Genomic DNA, 10,703 nt, shown 5'->3' on the forward strand with positions numbered 1-10,703 from the left:
GAAAAACATAGATCAGAGGGAAACAACTGAAAAGACCTGCTGATTAAAAAAAAATAATCTGTTGTGCTCTTTAATAGTTGTTTAAGGCTTGTTACTGCAAGTTCCCCTACCTGACTGGCTCACTCCCTGGAAAAATTATTCTAACTGCTGGAAATGTGCCCAAGCAGCTCTCCAGGCATGAGAATAGCGGAGTTTTTAATCTCTTAACTGTGCCCCAATGAGGTAATTTTGCAGCGTAACTAAACGTAAGGACTTAGGGGAGGAGAGTCTTTGTTCTTAAGCTTGATAACTGCAGGTATGAGGCCCAGATGAGTTAACCAGAAGGTGGACACAATTATTCAAAACACTTCAAATGTCCTCTTATAATTTCAAGGGTTTAATTATACATTTCAGTGGTATGTTAATATTTTTTGTTCACTATTTTACAACCATGTGCGTGTCATGTGTGCCATGAGGGGTTTTTTTATGCCTACGTAGTTAAGTTCTGTGCGGGGTGTTAGATAGAAATGAGTAGTTGTGAAGCTATTGAGCCACTGACAAGACGGCTTGTGTTTGCAGCCTAGGGCACCGAGAGTTTCAGATTGGAATAAATGTCAAAGCATGAGTGGGTTTTTGGAAGCTGGATAATCAAACTTGATTTAACAGCCTCAGGAGTATTTGTATAAAATAGGTGATGGAGGGGGGAAAGGCCCCGGTATGAAATAAAACTGCAGCCCCTTTGCATTTCTCCATAATTAACAGGTCTGGTTTTATACAGTTTTTCAGTGTTCCCTTAGATTCTCATCAGGACTGTTCCTGTGTTGGAAAAAATACCTCTTTTGGGAGGTCTTTGTGTTACTTTTTTTTTTCTTTTTTTTTTTTTTTTTTTCCTCAGCAGGCCTCCCAAAATGGGGAGGTTAGGGTGAGGAAGATGATACTGGGGTAACACAAGCTGACTTTACAGAACTTGAAACATTTGCAAAAAAACCGTGGGGACATGAGAATTTCTGCTTTGGAGTTGGAACCGCTCCTCACAACCAACATAATGGAAATTTTTGTAAACATCAGAAGTTTAAAAATTATTTTTTTTCTACCACTTCTGCTTTAAGGCACTAACAGATTGTGAAGTTGCTTTTCTTTTTTTTTTCTCTTTTGAATGCTGGCTAGAACGCAGCATACTTTTTGCCCTCTCTGAAAAGTGTTTCAGTGTCCATCTATTTAATCACAGATTTCTTCTGAGAGGGAGCTAAGACACTGCAGACTGTTTCTTTTTAGTAAATTATCCCAGCCCTTCACTGATTGCAGACATTTATTTCCTTGGTTTAAAATACTGTGCTCTTGTGATTGTCCTGAATAGCTGTCATGACTGATCTCCCAGGAAACTCCTGTTGCGAGCAGTATTGTATGTATATTCTGTGAGGAGGGTGATTTGATTTTATTTTATTTCCTCTCTCCGTTAAAAACTATTCTCTCCACTTTTTTGTACTGGGGTTTTACTTTTCCAGTGTTACAGCTTCAGTTCCCTTCTTCCATAGTGAAACAGAACAATGAACAGACCATGGCCGTGCACTTTAAAAGAGGATTTGGTACAAATATGAACAGTAAAGACTCCAAGGAGGCGACAAGCACGTAACTATGGCCTTTAAGTAAGTAGGTAATCTATTAAAGTAAGGGAGATTATTCAAATGCTTAGAAATGACCATGGGCTTGTATGTTTTCCTGATTCAAGGTCAATTTTTTGTAGACATTAAGTCTAAAGTAGTTTTATTTAAGTCATAATGCAACAATTCCAGATATAAGTGGAGCTGATTAGAACTGGAGGATGAAATCAGACCAAAAATCAGCTTTTCACATCAGACTTGTATAACCGTATCATATGGCTATGGAAATGCAATGCCAAGGAGTGTTAGCACTGCAGTAAACTGATGGCACTAATGTGGACTTTGATCATTTAAATTAAAACCCACTAGGGTGAAAAAGGGCTGTTAACATCTTTTTGCTTCAAACTGAATAACTTTTTAAATCAAAGAAAACCTTCTGCACCCAAGATGTCTCTTTTTTGCTAGAAAATTTAAAGGAATGTGTTTGTCCTTTCTCTGCCCTGCTATTGTCAAATGAAAATTTCTAAGTGCTGTCAAAGATGTAGTAATTAAGAATGTAGTATTTACATCACCACACGAAAAAAAACTAACTAAACTCCACATGTGTAATGCTCTTGGAATGTTCATTACTAAGATCTGTGGCAGTAACAGTGAAAAGATGAGATCAAGAGATGAGTTTTTAACGTAAAACTGGCTGTTTGCAGCCAAGCCTTAGTGCTTTGCAAGCCAGTGGGAATATGCAAGGGCTCAGCCAGGTGACACCCAGGTAATTAGCTATTTGTTGAGTGTGCATAATGATGTTAGGTAAGGCTGGAATACCTGGGGCAGTCTTACATGCACAGCCCGTTTTGCTTGTAATCCTCTGACCAGCTGGTTTCCCTCTTTGATTTGAAATGTGCGTAGAAGACCTTACCTAAATCTTGTGACAGCAATTTAAGGAACTAAATTAAGGAACAACTAAACAGGTTGCTCACCTGTTGTTATGGACACACGTGGCAGAGACTGAAAGGTTTTCAGAAACTCTCGCGTCTGGTGTTAATATATGAGCAAAATTATGTGACAATATCTGGGGATTTCTGTTCCTACTAAAGGAAACGCACAGTGCTTAGCATCTTTGTACACGCTTAGCATTTGATTTATATGAAATATAAATATTATACAATTAATATAGCCTGTGTAATTAATATATTAAGTATATATTACAGAATATATAAAATACATATTAATATGTAATAATAAATATATGTAAGTATATAAATTAAATGCTTAGCATTTGATTTATAAACCAAAAAGCATCCAAGGCATTAGCTTGGATCCTGGAGCACTCTGGGATTACCGCCAACAGAATTCCCACAGGATGGGAAGGTATGTCCAGCAACCAGAAATGTGGGGGGGAAAATGAATCTTCTGTGAGTTACCTGAACGAGCTTGAGAAGCAAAGCTTAAGGGATCAGATGGAGATGAACACAATGAGCAAAAACAGCTGCGTGATGTTCTGAGCAGCTTCTCAGAGCGGCTCTGAGAAGAAACCTAGATCGGTGGGAGGAGGGCAGGCTTGCCGGAGCATCACATGTTTCCAAGGCTTTTGAATGGACAGACGTTTTTCCCTCATTCTCTGCTCGAGTTTCTTCACTTTTGTTGGGTGATAAATATGGGGTGGCACACTTAGTAGTAGAACTGGTTGAATTTTAGAGGGCTGAAATGTTCTCCATTGTTAAAATTGACATTTACCACATGAAAATCTTTAACAGTAACCAAATTTTCCAACTGAAAGAATTTAAATTATAAAACTTTATGTGCTGATATCTGCAGGGGAATTTTCAGCATCAGCAATTTCCTTTCTTTTGAAAATGCTGTTCTTATTCAATTTCAGAAGCTTAAGTTCGAAATATTCTGATTTTATGTTTTTTTCCATTTGAAATGAAAATTAGATTTTCTTTTGTGGGGAAATTTTCACTAAGCTTTTTTTCAGACACTGCTGTTATCTGAATTAGTGCCAAATTCTGCTCTTAGCTTCTATTCCATCCTTGGGGCACCAGATTTACATCGTGTTATATTGCAGGCATTTATGGGATGTAATTAATTTTTTCATTTAAAAAAGAAAGAAATCCAAGGGATTTGTTCTGTGCTGCTTTGAAATGAAACTCAGCTGTCACTCTGGAGCATGGTTTAGGTTGTCAGACAAGATGCAGGAAGCCTGGCTTGCATTCACGGTCCCAGCCATTGTAACCTCGTGAAAAATGTGGTGTGGGTGCGTATTGGTGTCTTTCTCTTCTCTGTTTCATCTCAGTCACTGTTTCATTTTCTCCCTGTTTGACTGGTTATATTTTCTATTTTTGTATGTTTACAAAAAAAAAAAAAAAAAAAAAAAGTATTGCCTTTCCTTCTTCCCCTTATTTCTTCCTTCTTTCCATAGTTGGCACATCTTGGCTTTTCTTCTTCTCCTGTGCTGTCTCAGACTCTTCTATGACATTTGTTTTTCCACACTTCATTTTCTGACTGTTTCCGTTTCCTCTCTCCGATATGTTTCCAGGCTCTCTTTTCTGTCTTTCCTTTACACCTTATAATTTATTTTTATTATCCATGCTTTTTGCTCTCTGTCACTTCCCCCCATTTTGTCATCCTCTCCCATCTCCTCGTAATTTCTCCTGGCTCCCTCACCATACCCTTCATCACTGTTTGTTACCCCACACGTACCACAGCGTGACACCCAGACTCTTCCATGCCTGCCTGCTACCCGCACCTGCGTCCCTCCTCATGTGCTTATCTCCCTGTAGACGCTGTTAGTTGTGTTAGGACTGGGATGAGACAAGGAGTTTTTCTCCTGTTCCTGTAGGGATCTGGATACGCATGTGGTTTGTTTGCCATTCAGGCAAGGATCTGTGTGCATACCTCATCTGCAAAGGCCATTGAATAGTCTGTGGATAGTTACAGATCATACTTTTTAACTGCCTCACACTACTTTGTAATAGCATTTGATGTCTTTCATGGGTAAATGAGACCAGACTCCTCTTGGCAATGGCTCTTTGATTTTGCAGTTATGTTTGCGTGACAGAAAGCAGCTTGATCCATCCTTGGTTTTCCACATTTATATGGGGCAAGAATGTAACAATTCCAATTTATTGGAATCTATTTTTTTCTCAGTTGCAAATGCTTTCATCAGGAAACCATTGCTATTCTGAACACCTTTGCACCTTGGCTTAAGGTGTATTTTCTAAGGATGAATAAGAAAGTTAGCCTAAATAAAAGTGCTGTTATTTACAAGACTGTCACCAGTTTGAGTAGGAAGAGGTTTCTCTGCTTCTGTGACATGTTAGTATGGACAGGTAATCTAAAGGTAGCTGCGGGAAGGACAGTCTGAAGGGACAGCAAAAGGATGCACATGACCGTGCTGCTCGCTCTTCAGAGGAGGAATAACGCACATCTTTGGGCAGCGGTGCAGTGTGCAGACAGGACACCCTGCCTGAGCAAAATCAGGTTTCTGTGTTGCCGTACTTTAAGACTCAGAAGCTGTAGAGGAATGAAGGCAGGTTAATGAACATTGATAATGTACAGCTGTGGGCTGGCTTCAGGGGCGGTGGGTTGGCTGATGTAGATAAGGTGCAGCTGTGGCTGCTTCTGTTAAGAAGTTGGGCAGCCGAGAGAGGGAGAGGAGGAAGAAACAGAGAGAAGAGAGAGAGTGAGTATATGTGCGCTTGCGCCCTGGATGAGGAGAAGGCAGCAGAGGGACTGGTCTGAAGAGTATGCTGGTGTAAGATAGTAAAATACCTTGTTGCAGCTGGCTAGTTTGGAGAGTGCTGCGACAAGAAGCTTTCTGAATCAATTTAAGACATGTCTAGTTAGATATTTTCTGATCAGAAGTTTTTATAGTTTTCAGCTACAGTGTGATCTGGGAATGCAACTGTGAAATAACTAGCAACTAACAAAAATGTTTTAATAGAAGGAACATCAAAGTGGAAATTCACAGCTTATATAATTAGTATTTTTAAAATGGAATAGATTATTATAGGCAAATATATCCTTATCTATACATGACAAAATGATAAAAGTAATTAAAAATAGAGTAATGAAGTGCCTGAAACATCATGATAGGATAAGGCTTGAACAAAACAATTGGCCATGAAAGAGTTTCTTTGCAGAAGAGCTATCATCTCTCAGTGAGGCTTCTCATTCCCTTACATACGAGGTCCTGATTCTTCCTGAGAACTGATCACTTGGTTGAACAGATTATATCTGATCTGGTTCTTGTCTTTTTATGGGAATAGATATAACAAAAATCTCAGAAATACCACGTTTTTGCACACCTGGCTTTGCAAAAATTAGTGGGAAGCAGTTTAAAATTATTACATCTCTTGCTGCTGGTTCTGTGGAGTTGGGCTGCTATAAAATTAGATTTTCTTTTTTTCTGTAATAATTAATGGAAGAGATGGGTATATTTGGAGAACATTTGGAAAAACCTTAGAATTTGGAGAAGTGACACGTGAATGATGCAAGTGAAATCAATCTGATTAATGCTTTTGAATAAAAGATTGTGAATAGTCGCATTGCATTTTGGTAAAACCATGCTACATCTTTCCAGAAGAATGTCTTTTTTTTTAGGCTTGAGATGTCTAATATTTAATGGTTTATCTTCAAATCTGAGAAATAAAGAATGTTACTTCACTGGAAGCAATCACAAGGTGTAAAATCCCCCCACGCTAGAGGTTAGTACTAGATTTACCATTGTGTTTACACAACGTGAACCCGCCATGCTGCCTTTTTCTGCTGCCACACTGATGTGCTGTGCTGCCGTTGCTATTACTGTGGCGTGGCGTGTTCCTTCTCGATGCTGGGAAATTCCTAATGGAGGTTGTCTTTCACACTAATGATCTAAACCCTTTCAGCAAGGTTTGACCTTATTTCTTTACTTGCCCTAATTTTCAGAACATTGTGGCCAATACGAGATATGACTTTGTTTTGCAATTTAAATACTTTATTTCTCAGAGAAGAGCAATATAGAGAGTATGTTGATCATAGAAATATTGAAAATGTCAAAGCTTTTGGACAGGAACAATACCAGGCAAAAGATTAATTAAAAAACTTAAAAAAATAATCCATACCATCTTTCATTATGTTTATTTAATAATGGCAACCACCCATGAACAGTTAATCCTAACGTTTTTGGTTTTCTTTCACACTTAATCAGGAAGGAGTTTAACTGAAGGCTAAATATTTCAAATTTGGGGTATAAACTTACCTGGTTTGCTCCTGCTTTCATAGAAACAAGCGGTAACACTTTAGATGATATGTCCTTAGTTATAAGTTTCTTTTCTTGCCTGAAAAATAAAGACAGCAAAGGCAAACCAGGTAGAGCATTAGGAATAATGCCAGGAAGAAGGGAGAAGTAGTGATGTAAATGTGAAGGTGGCAGCCCTGCGTTAATTACTGCCAGCAGTACGTTCTAGATATGCTACTTGTCGCATCTGTTTCAGCTTGGATCACGTGCGTCTGTGATAGGTTTTCAGGACTTTAAGTTGTAAATGTTTTTAGGGAAGGGATTTTCATTACTCTTTGAAGTACCTGCTGTATTTCTGATCACTGCAAAACTAATATATGGTGCATCACTGTGCCTCAATATGTCAAATCTATGCACTACATACATACACTCTCTCTACGTAAAATGAGGTTTGGGAGGTGCTTTGATATTTTACATTAAATTCTTACATTCTTTGCATTTTAAATTATAGGCTTTAATGACAGTCATGACCAACCTATGAAAGGAAAAATAATATTAAATAGCTAATTCGCGTTCTACATCCACAGCTTGCTTGGCCATGTTACAGTCATAAAAATTTTCACACCTTAGTGATTTACTGTGCTTTGAGGGATGTATCTAAGCACTCAAACAACCTGTGCTGTTGATGTCCTAAATAAATTTTAATTGTTCTACAGCATCTACTTTCTCACTAAGCACAGAAAAGGCTTTACAGTACCCCATAATATTCAATTAACATTCCTACATTCCTGTCTGTTGGAACAACGTTTTGTATCAGTTCTCAGCTGTGCTGCTGACTGGTTTAGGATAAATTGGTATGTTTTTTGTTGCAAAGGAGTTTGAAAGGGAGGGAAAAAAATCCCTCACAAAACCAGCATTACAATATTTTTTTCTTCCCTTTTATTTTTTTTTCTCCCACTTAAAATTTAAATCTACTGGAAATGAAGACTATTGATCTAACTGCCCTACAAAAAATTCTCTGAGCTTGTCATCCTTGTTCAACAAATGGAGTGAATGTTTTCAGAAACTTGCCAGAATTAATCTTAAATTGTAAAGCTTCTTTAGTGTTTGTGCAAAAGCCACAAAACTGTGTGCACGTGATGTCAAGCTTCACATTTAAAGACCTGTTCATTAAATTCTTCAAATATTCAGAACTCCCACCTTCTTCTTTTCTATACAAGAAAGGCCACAGATATCTGATCCTTGTTAATACCATTAGTGTCTTTACAGGTTTCAAAATTATATGCACATCATAAAACCATCTTGTATAGGTCTGAATGTGCACAACGTAGAATGTTTATAAGAGTTGCTGGTAAAGGTAGAGGTTAACAAAAAGTGTTGGAAGCAGCTTAGAAAAAGAGATCTAGCATTCAATGAATTCACTCCTGAAACAGCAAACAAGTTTTAACTTGCCACAATGAAGAAACTACTTATTTTCCCCCTATAATATCGAGAATTTGAGGCCAGTATGAGACAAAACTCTAAAAGCAGTAAAAGTATGTTTCACATCAAAAGATATTTTTAAGTCTTAACTGTCCAGTTTCTAAAGGCAAACTGGTAATATAAAATGCAGAAGGAAAACATTATCTTGCCCATAAAGGAAAGTTGCACAAAGCAATATTTTAACTACAATTTGTCTCCTTTTTTAATATAGTTATCTTTTATTTCGCAAAAACTGGTAAGTAGTTATTGCTCTTCATGTTTCAACTGATCGGTGCTGCTATTTTTATAGTAAATGGTATCTATTTATGCATGCATATAAGCAGAGTATCTAAAGCATAGATTTCTCCAATGCCTGTATTTTCGTTTTATCTTGCTAAACAAAACTGTATCACACCTACAGTTCTCGCTGGAACTATATCTTCCTAAAATATTTTGCTGCAACTTAGGAAAACGGTAAAAAAAGAAATTTATTTCTGAATAAAAGCAAAAGATCCTGTTAAATAACAAATAACTTACTCACCCTTGTCATGTAGCTGAGGAGAATGTACTTTCAGCCAGATTTGAAAACCGTAGCTGAAGCGCTGTACATTGACTGGCAATCCTGGCTTTTCTCATTGCTAGAAATTTCACTGCAACTCAAGTGAAGTTAATCCTGCTGAGTCCTTTGATTTATCTAGAGCTTCCTAAGTAACTCAGGTTTTAAGGCTTTTCTATGGATTTATTTTTCTTAAAAATAACACTCTGAGGAAGAGGTGACTAAAAGCTGCTGTAGCATTAAGGCACCCTGGCATTGTAGGATCAGCCTGAGGGCAGCAAGAAACAGCAGAATATGCTCAATACGTTTTGTCCAGCCGCGTTAGAAACGAATCTCCAAGTGCATTCACCACGTACCTTTCTTACAGGCCTTCTGCTGTCTGTGTCTTTAATGTTCTGGTCCTGCTTCCTTCTCATACAGACCAGAAGTTAACCTTCAACCAGTGAATTAAAGATGTGAGGTCTTGCTTATATATAATATCCAAGACAGATCGGCAGGGGTGGTACTTTGAAAGGGTTATAATTTTTTTTTCCTCCCTCTCCAACGCAATGTCAAATGGGACTTACAGCTGTGGGCCCGCGTGGGCCTTGTGCTTACGCAGTAAAAGCTGATGTGCCAGGTACGTGAGACACAGGAGACCCCGTGTGCGGTTCTAGAGGAGCAAAGCGCTGATAACAGTTTAGTTTTTCTGTGTACAGTCCTGTTTCTACAACTGTAACCTGCTCATTCCTCATTGTGCACCTTTGGTATTGGCAATTATTAAAAGGTAAAAGCAAAGGCCTGAAGGCTATACTCAGTACTGTCCTGACAGCAGGTTACTTCCACAGACCCATCGTAGGGGGAGGCCTATTGCTTTGGTACCCGCCTTTCTGGAGGCGTGAAAAGGCAGAATGTTTGGTCTAACGGGGCTTCCAGGTTTTCCAAAACCCCTCAAAACCTAGGTTTAGCTAACCAGCTGTCTCCCCTCCTCCTGAGGCATGAGGTCTCATGGCCTCCAGAGCCAGAGTCCCCTTTTCACCACACAACGGTGAGCAACGGCAATGGAACCTTTGAGCATCCAGGGCTATAGTCAAGCCATGGAGCACTGGGTTTCTGCCACATGAGTGGGGGTTTAAAAAAGGTCAGTGAGTTTCAGGGGACTGTAAAGAAGGCAAAAGCCTCTTGCTGCCCCTTTTGCTGGGTTCCCTGGCCAGGAGGTTCTGATTTAGCCCTGGTGCTCCTCCACCTCGGATGACATTGGCCAGTAGTACAGTGTGCAGCTGCTTCTCTTTTGCCCCCTTCTACAGTTGGAAACCTCTTTCTCCCCCAACAGAAGAGTGTTTCCCTCCCTCCTGCTCCCAGGGCACACACAGATACCATATGTGCTGCAGCTCCGCCAGCAAATTGCTCAGGAAACACAGGAACACTGGCTGTTAGGGAGGGAGGAGGGAGAGCGCAGCCTGGACCTAGCTGCTCCTCTTTTCCCACTCCTAGAGCAGGGGAGCCTGCTCTGGTAGCATGTCATGGCCTGCAGGCAGGTGTGTCAGGGTCAAGCACTGCAGACAAGGGTCTGACCTGGCCATGTGGAGTAGCCGGGTGAGCTGCGAGGTTATGGCAATGGACACCCAGCTGTGCGGGGCCTGGCTGCAATGTGTGGTGGGTGTCGTGCTGCTGCAGTGGTGGTGCGTCACCCGTCCTTCCATGGAAAGTGTTGTCAGCTGTGTGCTCTACAGCGACTGTGTCCTGAGCCGGGGCTGTGCCTGGGCACGGCTGACTGTGGGCTTCAGGGATGAGGCCAAAAGCCTCTTGAGTTGGGGAGCCTGTGGAAGAGCCCACGGCTGTTTGTACAGACTGATTCTTCAGGTGTTCAGATTGTACAAGCCATGCTCACGTAAAAGGGTGCAGATAATGC

Source organism: Falco cherrug, chromosome 10 (assembly GCF_023634085.1).
Source record: "Falco cherrug isolate bFalChe1 chromosome 10, bFalChe1.pri, whole genome shotgun sequence".
Classification (NCBI taxonomy): Eukaryota; Metazoa; Chordata; class Aves; order Falconiformes; family Falconidae; genus Falco; species Falco cherrug.